At 38.8% G+C, this 14,702-nt stretch overlaps 1 long non-coding RNA gene across 2 annotated transcripts; it reads left to right on the forward strand.

Annotated features, from left to right (window-relative positions):
• Positions 1–361: 361 nt before the first annotated feature.
• On the forward strand, positions 362–14,476 carry LOC135579545 (uncharacterized). 2 transcript variants are annotated; one of them, XR_010472803.1, is made up of 3 exons: positions 362–513; positions 9,942–10,006; positions 11,783–14,476. It is a non-coding gene; the product is annotated as an uncharacterized LOC135579545 (long non-coding RNA). The 2 variants fall into 2 exon arrangements; XR_010472804.1 differs by having other exon boundaries at positions 387–513; positions 11,710–11,840.
• Positions 14,477–14,702: the final 226 nt, after the last annotated feature.

Raw genomic sequence — 14,702 nt, forward strand, 5'->3', positions numbered from 1 at the left:
CACCCGCCCCAGCGCGTGCACGGACGGGAGCCCCGGGGACCGCGAGCCTCGCGGTGCTCCGGCGGGGGGAGGGGAGCGCGCACACACACGTGAGTCTCTGGACCACCCGGTGGCTCCCGAACGGCTGCTGTTTCCCGCTGTCGGATTGGCTGTCCCATGAACCTTTCACCTTTTACCCGCCTTTCTCCGCCAATCGCCTGGCTCCTTTCATAGCGTGGGGATGTGGAGTGTGTGAGCTGCGCAGGGTGGAATTCTCGGAGCGGGCTTGCGTTGCGGGCGTTGGGCGGCTCCTGTTGGTACGGGTGGGAGGGGTGGGGGAGGTGCTCCGTTTGCGTAGGGCCGGCAGCGCAGGGGGAAGGGAGGGGGAGGAGGTTGTCCCGGGCCCAGGTGAATGGAGGAACCTGACAGTTGGGGGGAGTGAGGTGGCGGCGGCGGGGAAATGGCGGCGGCAGCAGCACAATGAGACGCGGCCTGTAGTGGGGGGAAGCGCCAGACTGAGTCCCGTCCGAGCAGGTAGGAGACAGCGGCCCGGGCACGCCGGCCCCTCGCCCCCGGGAGCTGCATGGCGGCAGAGCACGGGTGCTGGAGCCCGCTGGCCTGAGCTCCCTCAGCCCCGGCGCTGAGCGGGGTGGGATGGCGGCGGTAGCTCCCTCCCGCCGACGGGGCCCGCTTAGGTCTGCCCCGCCTCCGACCCAGCGCTCAGCCCTGTCCCCGCGGGGCCCCGCCAGTCCCAGGGCCGAGACCACCGACCTTCGGGCCTCGGGATCGGCCTCGGGAGCTTCCCGCGGGCCCCGGCGCCGGCAGGGCCCGCGTTCCGCGCCTCGGGCGGTGGCAGGGCCCGTACGGCGGGGGCCGCGCTCTGGCCCGCTCGGCTTTGTCTCCTCTGGCTCCGCGCCCCCCGGGAGGCCCGTCCAGCCGGGCGCTCAGAGCGGCCGCGCCCCGGGGCTGGGGGTCGCCGGAGCCCGCCTGCCGCGTCGCGATGGGCTCGGGGAAGGCAGTGCGGGGTGGTGAAAGAGTTTCTGCTCGGAAGTGTTAAAGGCGGTGTAAGAAACTCTTAGCTCCTCTCTGTGCTTCCTTTTCGTTCTCTTCCAGTTCAAATAAAGGCAGCACATGGGGTGAAAAAAGGTAGAGGCAGCGTGATGAAGGCAAACCGTGGGCTGTGCGATCTTAACAAAAGGTTAAAAAGACAAATATTTTGGCCCTGGAATTTGTTACTGTGTTAGGTAATCTAAAAAAAATCTCGAATGAGTAGGAAATGGATGGTGATGCTGACATTTGAAAAACAAAAAGGGTTTCTTTTGTGTATCATCGTTAACCATAAATGTTTGAACAAAGTGTATCTCTTAGTGATTAACTTCAACTGCTAAAAGTCTAGAGGATGTTTGACACTTCAGATGATCAGTTATGAGTATTTTTGATGTTAAGATTCCAAACTTCAAGTGGCGTGGTGGAAGTGTGTAGGCTGGGAGGTGATTTCCACTTTTAGAAAAACAAGACAAAATGGAAAATGAAACAGAATTAACTTTGCAGACAGTCACTTTACACTGTGTTCTATTTAGTTTTATGCTTTTACTTTTTATAAGCCATTTTGGGTGCTGTCTTGAAGTGCAAACTGCAGGTGTATGCTTAGTAAGTTGTGTGGTGGTGTTTGTTTTAAGTTGATAGAGATGCAACCTGAAAGTGATACCTGTTTTGCCATAATTATGCTCCTAAATCCTTCTTTTAAGAGAGTCTTTCCCATTGTCTGTGAGATAAGCTGTAGCCTGTTTAAAAGCTTTGGGGATGCTACTAAATGTTTTCAGCTGGAAGGTGCTTTTACATGCATAATCATTGGATTGTTGCTCATTATTTATTAATCCATAGGATTAAAAAAATATATGTATTTATTCAGAAGTGCCATTTTCTGAATTAGCTAGTGCTGTTCACGAAAGCATCTTGGGTATACAGCTCTCTGAAAGTGGCAGCTCAGTGCTCAGTCAAAAGGTGAATAATGCTAGAATTAGCAATTAATTGAAAAGAAAATGTCATCATTATGCCATTTTATAAATCTTTTCTGGGACCATATATGTAATACTAAATGCAGTTTAGCTATTTTTGCTTTAACTCTACCTCGAAAAGGTTCTATTAGGCGAAGAGTTACATCGAAAATTGACAAGGGCTTTCCACTTGGGGCGAGAGATACCAGTGGGGGATAAAAGAGACATTATAAAACTTAAAGTCGTGAACAAAGTAAATAGGGAGCTGTTATTTTTTGTGTTTGTTTCCTCTGTTTTTGAAAGATTTCTATATTCTACAGATTCAGAACAAACGAGATATGCCTTTACACCATGTGTAACTGAAATGCCTGGTGCATACCTGTGAATACTAAAAGTTTACAAGGCAGTTGAAACAAATAGTCTCTGGTGTTCCCTACAAATTATCAATCACAGGAGTATCTTCCCAGACTCAGCAAACATCAAAGTGGCTGGTCAGTGGAAGGTATTCCTGCGGGCTCTGCTATTATATTCCTTGGTGCATGTCCTCCATTGCTCACTGGCAGAGGGAAGCCAACCAACTAGAAAGCTATTTTGTCTGACATAATATAATATTAACATTTTGACAGAAGTAACAGTGTGTGTGTGTGTTTGTTTGGTTTTTTAATAAATAATTTGATCTTCTGTAGCCTACAAGAAGGAAGAAAAAAAAAGCAGAACATGCAGTTCAAAAGAAGTTGTCATGGGTTTTGTATAGTCTCTAGATGTTTCTTATTTCCCATCTCAAACATTTGTAAAGTACTTTTACTGACTTTCACAAAGATAATGAATTACACTAAGTTGTTTTAGCACAGCTGATTAGAGTCTGAGTATCACTACTTCACCCATGTTCACTTTCAGTACGAGTTGACCAAATGTGCATCGATCTGTAACTGACTGCGAATTACTGGCGAAAACAAATAGGAAAAGCATCTATCCTTAGAAGAGCAAGGAGCTATCTAGTAAAATGGATATGGTGAATTTGGGAACTGAAATACTATGTTTTTGGGTTTTTTTGGATAATCTGTAGAATATAAGTGAGCAAGAATTCAGGAAGATTTTGAAAAGGAATGATGAGCGTTGTAGTAATTGCTGAGACTTTGGACAGGAGTTTTATTGTAGGGCATAATCTAGTCTATCAAGGAACAGGTAGAACATCAAAACATTATTTGAGATGGGTTATTCCTTTATTCCATAATTCCCTGTGAGGAAATCCAAGGTTTTTGCTCTCATGCAGGTGGTACAAACTAGCAAGAGTACTGAGCTTGATAGATTGTTGGCAAACCAGTGAGATGGTTCCTGTGTTCTGCTTCCCTCCTGTCCTAATGCCTGGCTGTGTAACCACTGACCATCTGTGTCCCATCACCTTCATATTTTCAACAGTAATTTCTTCAGACTGATAGTACAGAACTTGTTTTTTTCTATTTTTTTTTTTTTTTTTAATATATATATATTTTTTTTGTTGTTGTTTGGTTTGGTTTTTTGTTTTCCCAAGAAGTGGCTCCCTTTAAAGAAAGTGAAAGTGTAATTATGGTATTGTATAGAACAGGAGTCTATATAATTGTCTGCAATATGCTTTTATAGCACTCTACCTCAAAGGCTAAGAATGATTGGAGTAGAGGAGGAAGCATGATTTTTCTTTGCACCAGACATCTTCATCCTGTAACTTGACTTCCATATGTATCATGACAAATCAGAAGAGATCTGATAATATAGGAAAAACTAGAAGTTCATTTTTTAGCTGAAGTTACTGCAGTCTGTGGTTGGGATTTGAAAGCTGGGTATGCAAAATGTGATTGTTTGGGGGTGTGCATGGGTGTAGGAATGTCATTAAAATAACCATTCTGAAAGACTTAATGTACAGGACAAAGCAGTGCCTACTTCAATCTTGATATTATATAAGGTGAACCATTGGTTTTGGTAGTTCCTGCATGCCTTACCTAGTAGTATCGTTTTTCACGTTTGAGTGTTGACCAGTATATTGCAAATTCCCTTGCTATTTATGCTCTATGTTGCAGACTGAGCTAGTTAAGTAAATTTTCTGTTTGTCATCTTTAAATTCCTGCAGCTTTTGGAGTCACGAAGCACAGAACTGAAACTAGTATCAAGGAATTTACTTGCATCATTGCACAGCTGGAGGTGCTGAACTGTCTTTTTCCTGTGGGAAAAGAAGGAAGAGCAATATTCTTCAACTTGCATAAATACTCCTGATTTCAAGAGACTTCAGTACCTCATGTCATGGCTTTTACTTAAGTGCAACACACTTGTGAATCTGTGATCCTGGTTTTCATTGGCACAGGTGTTACTTTTGGGTCCTTTCTTACAAAGGCAAAAGAAACAAAAGTGTTCATTCTTGATCCTTGCTAATACATGACAGAATTTTCAGCTTTTTTTTATGTCCGTAGCTCAGTACTTACACTATGTAAACTGGCACAATCAGTTTCTGCCCATGTTTTGCATCTTCTGTTACTCTTCATAAATGCTCAGTTCCTTTGGGTTCACCAAATAAGTGTGCATTTACGTCTGAGATGCATGAGGGTGGCTGCTTACTTTAGGGCTTGGTTGCTGGAAACAGAGGTGGTCAGATCTGGACTGTTTTAGCTGGCATTGGGTTTTTTTGTTTTGCTTTAAATTGCTCATCAATATCCTTGTGTTTTTTTCATTTGTACAGCAAAAAACCCAGCCAACCAACAAAACCCCAACCCACAAACAAACAAGGACCAAACCCCCACACAACAACCCTAAACCCCTTACTGCTAATTGTTAAAACCTGGTTTCCAGTACCTGTCTCCTCTTTTGAAATCTGATTCCCGATAAATTGTCAAGCCATGTAGCAGCCTTTTCCTCAGCAGAGATGCTAATAGAAGGTAGTGGTAAAAAAAAAAGTCTCTTTGAAAACTTAAGAATTTAGGATTTCTTTTGAAAATCTTTCATTTTTGAAAACTGCTTTGGAATTTTAGGCCTGCTCTCTTACTGATAGCATAAATTTCCTTTCCTTAAGATGTCAGGCAAATACAGTTTGCTTTTTAAAGTTAATTTGTTTGACTCCATTGAGATTATTTGACTCTGCAAGCATGTCTGGGCTGGCTAACTTTACAATTCATGTCACTCTTTTGTTTGCAAATCTGCTTTGTTTCTGATCTAGATCAAGCTTCTTACAGTTTTCTTGCAACTGTTACTGGCTTTTTATGGTGATTTAGGCTGTATATTTTCTTGTTCAAGAATAAACGAACAAGGCTTAATTGTCTAAAGGTGAAGTTGAAAGTAAATAGTTGATAGCAAAAACTTCTAGATGTGATCTATTGGTTAGGACATTGTCCAGGATTCAGAAGACCTAATTTATCTCACTGACTCTGGGGTTTGGCAACTTAATTTGGGTATCTCTTTTCACCTCCTCCTTTAACTTTCAAGTGCTTAAATCAAAGACAGGTTTTAGGTGTTTATATTCTGCCTCTGTACTTCAAAACATTTAGATGTATTTAAGCTGACTTATTGGGGTTTTATGAATTCATTATGTTCACTGGTTATATTCTTTAATCAGGAGATTAGTGCCTGGGATCAATCTCGAGTAAGATTTTTAGTTCCTCAATTCTTCTTTGTATTTCTGAGAAGACAAACCTGTCTGCCTTGGCTGTCTTCATGGTCAGTGGCTAGTAGATTTTCATTCTTGGAAGACTTTTGCCATGTATCCAGTAAAGTGCCTCCTAAAGGAGACCTACAAGAAAGCTGGAGGGGTCTTTTTACCAAGGGTGTGTAGTGATAGGATGGGGGTTATGGCTTTAAACTGAAAGAGGGTAGATTTAGATTTGATATGAGGAAGAAATTCTTCACCATGAGAGTGATGAGGCACAGGAGCAGGTTGCCCAGAGAAGCTGGAAGTGTTTAGGGCCAGGTTGGACAGGGCTCTGGGCAACCTGGTCCAGTGGAAGGTGTTCCTGCCCGTGGCAGGGGATCTGGAACTAGATGATCTTTAAGGTCCTTTCCAACCCAAAGCATTCTCTGATTCTATATTATCAATTTGTATGTGAAGTTATTAAGAAGTATAATGAAGCCTGTGAAAATTTTTTTGGGGAAAAAAGAAGACATGCTTCTCACCCCCACAGTTACTGAAGATCCTTCTTTGTTACTCTTGCTGTCTAATATAGTGCTGTCTCAGTGATCTCCAAGACTTCAGAAACCAAATTACTGCTGGAGGTGGCTAATGGCCGTGAAAAAGTACACTATTTATAAAAAAATATTTGCATCTCTGTTTCTGCTGTATGTTCTGTGAGTTCCCAGGAAGTGTGTGCATTCTTCATTTACTACTCTTGCTCTTTATGCTTTCCTGTTTCTGCGAGGCAAAATAAGAAGAAAATTGATGCTAGGATAGTTTATCCTAGTTTACTGAATGGAGTCATCATGAATGGCAGACACTGTAAGAGTAAAGTGACAGAAGCATGTTACAAAGAGCCATGGGGTTACGCTTCTGTCTCCCTCTCATTATTTCTACAGTTATTGTAAGCAAGGTCTGTATCTTCTGTTAGCTTATGAAGATAAAAAAAAATGCCATGAACTGCCTTACAGTTTTTTAGTACTTATAAAAAAAGTGTGTGGGGAAGTTTTTCCAAAGTATATTGAACTGTGTCTGTGTAAGCCTCCTGAGTTGACATATTTTGACAACAAAGAAATGCAGCAAGCTGTAACTGGTAGGGCAAGAAGAAGCTGTCTGTGTATTTTCAAAGGTTAGAAAGTTAAAAATGAGAACGGTATACTCACGTATTCAAGTCCATAGGTTTATATGCTGAATAGATCAGTTGATGTGTTTACTGTGTAATCAGAAAGACTACAACCTAGTGAAATCTTTCCCTGAAGAAATGTGTCTATACAATCTACTAAGGAATGAATTTATCTCATAGGATTAGAGAGGAAAGAGTTTGAGCTGTGACAGGTGGTAGAGTTCTGGAGGAGGAGGTGTGTGGGTTTTATGAAGGTAATGGGCAATGTAGGTTTGCATTTTTACCTCCAAGTATTTAATTGAAAAAGGACTGGGAGAGTGCCAAAAACGTTTATGAGCTCTCTGGGTCTTTGAGAGACATACGATCAACTTCCAGGAGATGAGTAATTTTCCCTATGGTAATCTTTGCATAGTTAATGCTCTGCTATGCAGAAGTTGGGAAGTGAAATCTGCCTTGATTAATACTAAATTGTCTGGAAAATAGTCTTCTCAAGACTGTGTGTAACCTAAACTGAATAGAAGATGAATTTTCAGTTATGAAATTTGTGATGTGTTAAAACTGTCTGCTGACCAGTTATTATCTCATGGATGAGGGTCTACAAAGATTGACTGGATGATTTGAGGGCCTGTAATGACTGGCATAAGAATGAAGCAAGTGCCGATTTCTGGCAAGTATTTTTAGTTGCATGCCAATAATTCTACTAATGTATATGTTGACGGTGAACTATTAACAGTTAAAATCTTTTATCGGTTCATCCTGTTATTGCTGTCTGCTGCCTCTAGGTGTTTTCTTTGGCTGCATTGAGTTGGTTTTGGGTCAAACAGCAAAAAGTTTTGTTTCTGGAATTTTTAGGTTTATTGTCGGTAGTGTAACACATTTCAGCAACAGCTGACAGTAGAGAAGAGAAGCTGGTGTCTGGTTTTGAGTGACAGTCTGAAAACCTGTTGAATCCAATTTGCTTGTTTTCTGTAATGTAGGCAGCCTAGTGGCTGTCAAAATGGATGACAACTGTCTCCTCATGCCAGCTCTAATACTCATCTGATCCCAAACAACTACTTAATTCAGCTTGCTGAACCAGCAGAAAACTTGCCTAGGTCAAGAAAAAAAAAATCACTTGGTTAGTGTGCTGAACTATCTTTTTCTCAAAGAGTCAGACAAGTGTCAAAGCTGTTAGAGAAGTGAAGGAGCAGTTACAGTGAGGTAGCTTCATCTAGCACTGGGTAGCCATGGGATTGGATCCACATTTGTGTGAAATATAATCCCAGAATACTTTGAACTTGATTGTCTTCCTTACAGTATGAATATTGATTTTTTTTTTTCTTTCTTCTCAGCTAGTAATTTAAAAGTTTCATATTTTTTTCCAATCTTCCACTTTCTGATTTATTGTTAATAGCTGCTGTTTTAAACAGGTGTATTATTACACTAATTTGTGTTTTTTTTAAATATGAAAATAATCTGCGGTAAATCCAGGATTTTAAGCAGAATGGAAGGGAAAAGCTTATGGTGTGTTATGAAAATGGAATAAAAATTCCATTAGATTTAACTAAATTTCTTTAATGAGTAATATTCTGAGGCTTTAACAGCTTTTTAATGAAAGTAACAACCATCAGAAAGTACAGTAGTCAAGATGGAACACTTAGGCTCTTGCAATTAGCTTGAAAAATTTGGATCTGAAGTTATGCCCAGTTTAAAACCTCTAATTTTTATCTAGTCGTAATTTGTAGTTGTGACTCCATAATTAGGAAGCCATGCAAGAAACTGCTTAAAATTTAAGTACATCTTTTCCAGTTTTCCTGAAATGTGGTTGGTGATCATATATTCCAAGATAGTAATATAATTGAATAAAAGCCTAATAAACTAAAAAATGAATGTCTTCCTTTATCCAGTTTTCCTTTGTTCTGCAAGTGATAGGCTGTTGTTTTTGGTAGTGGTGTGTTCAAGTTCTCAGTCGTACTTTGATTAGCTCTAAAAGCTCTTGAAAGCAGAGTGGTTAGGCTTCAGTGAGGGAAAGACAAATCATTGTCCTGATAAAAAACCCAAACCAGACTTTAACAAACTGCACAAAAAACCAAAAAACATCCCACAAACAAACCCCAACAGAACAAACACACACAAAACCCCAAACAAGCAAACAACAAAAGCAAAAAACAACCACCAAAACCAACCAAATGACCCCATGCACAGATACAAAACCCAAAACAAACAACTTCCTACCAACATGGTAGAGATCTGTAATCCTTAATTTGAAACCAAACTTTAGGACCCCATGCTATACACTACAGTACTCTTTATATATGTAGAAGGTTCAAAAATAATGAGTTGGACTAGTCGAGAGAGGCAAGTCACCTTTGTAAATCAGGAAAACTTTCTGATTTTTCTTTTTTTCTCCAACTTGAGTAAGGATCTGTTTCTCCCTACTCCATAAATTTGCTTTCTGAGTAGAACTGGAGGTGAGGTTAGGCTATACAGATTTTCCAGACTCTGTTGTTTGTGTCATCGTTGTTGTTTTTTTTCCATGGGCTAAACTTGGGTTTATGTTGAAAATTGACTGCGTTTTTTTGTTAAAGCGTGTAATTGAGTGGTGGTGGTACAGTTAAGATACATCAAATCTTTGAGCAAGAATATCCAAAATGTAAGTAAACTGCTTTTCAATATTAGGAGCTCAGCACTTAAAGAATGGGCTAAACTTTTGTATCCCATTGGATTTATGGGATAAACAATATTTACAAATTTCAATTTGCAGGCATACTTCTGATAACATTAGTTGCATGTTTGTATAATTTTCATATGAAATAGTAGCCAACACTTAATGCAGGAGTATTTGCAATTGATGTTATTATACTGTCTAGAGGGTTAATTAAAAAGACAAAAGCAGAAATTTCATATAAAATATTCATATTCTCTAAAAGTTTTCATACTAATTAGGAGATATATGATCATGGAAGTACTATGCAAAGCAGTAAATCCTTTTTCCTGTTAGGCATCCAAGGTGCATAGGCTGTATCTTGGGCTGTAGTTTGACATGCATTTTAGATGGCATTTCTGCCTAGAAAGAAAATACCTGTATGTCTCCAGCTAGTGGTATTTGTTGTTAAGCTTTATTGGTGCAAGCATTTTTGAAGTTGTATGGTAAAGCAGATTAATGAGACTTAATTCATCAAAGAAACAATTTTATTCTGTGTGATTTCTTTATTCTGTTATGGTCTGTCTCTAGATGTGGCACAAATTACCTGGAAAGAGTTTTGCTGGGATAAGAGTGTGTTGGTGGCAGCATGAAGAGTGAGTAGAGTTATGCTCTTGTATGTATAGCAGTGCCACATTAAATGCATGTTAAGATGTGGTCTGAGCACCTTTATCGTAGAGCATTTTGTCTCACTGCTGTGGGAAAGTGAAAAAAAGTGATAAAATACCAAGTGCCTTTTCTATATTTTGTCTGCACCAGAGATTTCTAAAATACTAACATAAGAAATAGGATAAGTTTGTCTGTACAACCAGACACAGATTTTTATGAGCATATTTGAGAGAGTTAAAATGAAATACCAATCTGGTGAAATTACAGTCTGTTAAACCGCTGCATATGCTCTGAGTTTAATCCTACCAGAAGAGGAATAACAAGGTCACTCTTCTCAGTGACAGCTTGCCCATAAGGGCTTAACTCACTTTTACTTTTTGAATGAACTTCATCGCCTTATTTGATTAGTCTTAGTTTCTATAAGCTCTTGTTTATGCAGCAAAGTCAGACTTTTAAAAATAATGTACCTTTAAAATTTAATTTCAAAACTATTTTTATATTGCAGGTCTTAAGGGCCTAGATGTACAGCCTGGGATTTTGTTTGGTTTGGGATTCTTTCATCAGTTAGTTTTAGTATGTGTTTGCACAATGCTGAAGTAGCTTAAATTGTAAATTCTGAAAATGGACATTTTTTAATGAATTATACGTAGCTATGGAGAAAGGGAAAGTTTTTGAGTATTGGAATTGTATCCTACCTTCAGTAAGTATCTGTCTGTTCAGTCTTTAAAATGCTTAGAGCCCAGATTTTTGCAAATAATAGTACTTTTTATTTTTGTTGTGCGAGAAAGGTGTTGTAATTAATCTGTTAACTTAAAAGAAGTTAGGTTTCCTCTTGCTCGGGGCTGAGAAAGCGGTGCTGAGGAAGGAGTGGGAAATCCTTTAAAGCTCTATTGAAAGTTAGGCATGTAATCTGCTTAAATCATTCTGGAAGTCATACCAATCAATTATCTGCCTCTTTAGGCTTCTTACTGCTTCTGTTTATGCCTTCTCAAGTAAGTCAGCTCATGAACTATAGCTGATAAAAGCAAATGATTAGTCAATGAAGTTGTAAGTCAGTTATATTTAAATATTTATTTTGCATAATATAAAGTTTTGTTTATTGTTATAACTTCAGATATGTTTGCACTGAGTTGTAAATTCTTTCCAAATACACTCTAATGTGTGTAATAGGCAGGGGAAAAATTGTTCTACATAATGGAACATACCAGTTAATAAGCAAAATTATCTAATTACTTGAGTGTTAATGGCTGTGACACTACCCTCCTAATTAATTAAGTGCCTGCATTTGATAGTTGCAAATCAAGGTAAATTGTATCAATATGGAAGCACTTGTTTCTAAAGAAAACTATAAAACAAGTTCCTAACTGATAGTAAGGTTAGTTATATAAGAAACCTTATATGTAAGGTTTCCAAAAATAAATTTAATCTTGATAGATTAAATTAAGGGGTGTTAATGCCTTTGATTTAATCAGACTTGCTGTATTTGGATGTTATGGTGGAGTAATTTACCTTAAAATGCTTGATTATTTGCCTGCCTTTAAACTAAATTATTTGGTATCTTGAGACTTTTAGTAAGGTGGGTTTTTTCTTTAAGCAGAAGTATCTCTACTTTTCTGAAGCTTTGATTGCCTTTGTTTTTCTGGTTTGCTTCTAGAAATTTGTTCTTTTCCTTTTATTGCCTCATAACTAGATTGATTCTTTCTCATTGAAATGCTGGCAGTGGTTCTTCTGATCTTGCCTGAAGTGTTACATATTCGTTACAGCTGCTCTGCTCTCCATCCGCTTCTCTGCTGCTTCATGGATGCCTTCAGAGACTCTGGATTTGATTGACCTCTGGAGAACTGTGTGTTCAGTCAGTCTGACCTGCTGGAATTGGTCATCTCCAGGGTACTGTGAGGATAAATGAGGGCAAGAAAGTACTCCTAATGCAGTACTCATCGCTAAGTGAAAGCACTGAAGTATTTGTGGAGCTGCCCAGCAAAAAGATGTCAAGAAATGTTTCCATAATGTGTCTGCCATTGAAACAGTCATAAGATGTCAAACACAGGATTTTCCCAAATTAATTCAGATTAGAAGAATGATGTGATAACTGCAAAAGATCATGTGTGAATATGTATTTTATTTTTCTAAATTCAAAATGAGAGAGATGTGTTCTGCTGCTTATCTGATTCTCTTGTAATCTCCCAGCCTTTTTTGTCAATGACCAGAATTTCTGCAGTGAATGTACGTGCTAGGCTGTCTGTCACTTTTTTGTGGGTCCTGATGTGTCCAGAGTAGAAGGGCAGAAAGGGGAGATTGTCCAGGCTCTGCTGATGCTGCTGTCAGGGAGACCTCAAAGAATTTGTCGGTTTTCTTTTTCAGAAAATGCAGAACTAATTAAATAGTAAAACACCTCAGTTTTTGCGGATGGTTGCTTGATATCAGCTGCTTAATGTTGCTGTAATTAAGAAAACTGTAAAATGTCTACTGTTATACTTCTGGTAATTAAGTGATATTAGGCATAGTGATAGGTTGTTTGGCAGCTTCCCTGCAAACTACAGTTGATGTGGTAAGAAGAGGACAGAATTCTTTCTTTTGCTTCATGTTTTCTGGTTTTTGGTGTACTATGATTAGATAACCAGTGCCATGGAGCTGGTAGTTGAGGTAAAGCAAAATCTACAGTAATAGTTTTAAAAAAGAGGCTCTGCTGTAACTAGTACATTAGTGTTTTGTCCAGAAAATGCAGTTCACAATTAATTGAATTACAGAACTATAGTTTAGTGTCATGGGAGAGAGGAACTCCCCTCGACTGATGGCTGTGGACTGGGATCTCTCTGTCTTTCCAGTACAGTATTGTGCCAGTTATTCAGAGATGGCCTGGAATTGAAAGAAGCATAGGAGTATATTAATTCTGAGTAGTGCTCAGCAGGAAAGTTAATTGGCAGGTGCAATACTATATTAATTTAGTTATGTTGCTTCTAGAACCCAAGTTAGAGTCAGAAACCCTCAACTGCTCCATCTACAGGGATTTAACTCCTTTAAAACATTATTTCTCATTCTTGGGTGATTTTAGATAATAATGTACAAAATTGGAATTGTTAAGCAATATTCCATTATCTTCTAACCTGCCTCAATAATCATTAAATGAGTGACGCAATATTTAGTAAACCACAAATGCTTTGAAGTTTGGAGCCATCCTTTCATTTGCATAGCTGGGAATGCTTTTACTTATATGCCGAAGTAGCTTTCAATCCATTCTGAGAAACAAAGGGTAAAAAATTAGATGATCTCCCCCCACCTCCCATCCCCCCCCCCCCCTTTTTTTTTTTTCTTAAATGGTGGCTGTAGCAAAACAGCTTACTACGGTTTCTGAAGCTTTTCTTACATCATTCAACAAGGAGGAACAACTTGGATGCTTTTTCTAGCTACATAGTCTGAGTACCCACTACTATATATATATAGTGTGCAGAGTTAATGTGAAAAATTAGACTAATGCTGTACTGGACTGAAGATATTCTTAACTGTAACGTAGACTTGGCATTGGGCAAAAATACCTATTAATATACATTCAGAGAAATCCATCAGGGTTACCTGTGTTAGCCCCAGTTATTCTTTTTCTTCTTGCATTCATTCTGCTGCTGTGGAAGATTGACAGATGGTTGAATCAGGAATGGATCTGTTTTCTGATTTGTGCCTGTGCACTGGGAGTGTTACTGGTGCTTAGTTCCATCAGTATTGGAGCTAAGGGACCCTTAAGAATGGGTTACTTCACAACTCTGGCATGCAGGCTTTGCCCTTGTGCTATCTTTCATAGTTGATCAGAATGTGAAAAGCTTTCAAAGGCAAAAAAAGGCATTAACATTTGAAATGTCTCCATCAATATTTAGACATTTGTGATCCCACATATTAGGGAGAGGAAGCTGTTTTATTTTGCAGGTCATGATTATTTTATTTTTTCAAATTCAATCATTATTCAATATGTAAACCTAATCTTGAACCTAAGGCTTCCACTTAGGGCACCTGTGAAAAGTAAAGGTTTGTTTCTTAAATGAAAACTTTAAGTTCTATGGCACAAGTCGAAGTCCTTAAATCTTTGCAAACCACTCCAGTTTTTCTTAACTATAGTTCAGGACTGAGAATACACAAAACAAGCATTTCTCATCACATACTGTTATTTTTTGCCACTTTACCTCAGATAAGAGCTTCAGCTCTCTCATCACTACCTTTTCCCCAAAGTAAATTCTTAAATATATTTGAATCAGTTTCAGTGTGATGTCAATTGTTCTTGAAGGTCAACAGTGCTACAAATTATGTGTGATATGAAAATACTGCATAGATCTTCTAGCTTTATACTGTTGAAATGTAGTATTTATGGCTTCTCACCAGTTTAAAAGCCCAGTCAGTATACAATGTGCTTTATTGGACAATGTTGAAAAATGAAGATTGATCCATTAAAATAAATAAGAATTGTTAATTGATATGACCTGCTGAAGTCTTATATTAGTTTAACTGTAAAGAATGTAAATGAATTATCATCTTCTATTCTAAATGCATGTATTTACATGGAGGGAAATAATACTATCTATAAAATGCTGTAGCTTTTTAACAGTATGTTTATGGTATTCAACTAGGTATGTATGATCTCAGTACCTGCTTATATGCTAAGGCCTCATGCTTCAGTAGGATATAAAAGCCTCTGCTTTA

The sequence above is a fragment of the Columba livia genome, chromosome 5 (genome assembly GCF_036013475.1).
Source record: "Columba livia isolate bColLiv1 breed racing homer chromosome 5, bColLiv1.pat.W.v2, whole genome shotgun sequence".
NCBI classification, from domain to species: domain Eukaryota; kingdom Metazoa; phylum Chordata; class Aves; order Columbiformes; family Columbidae; genus Columba; species Columba livia.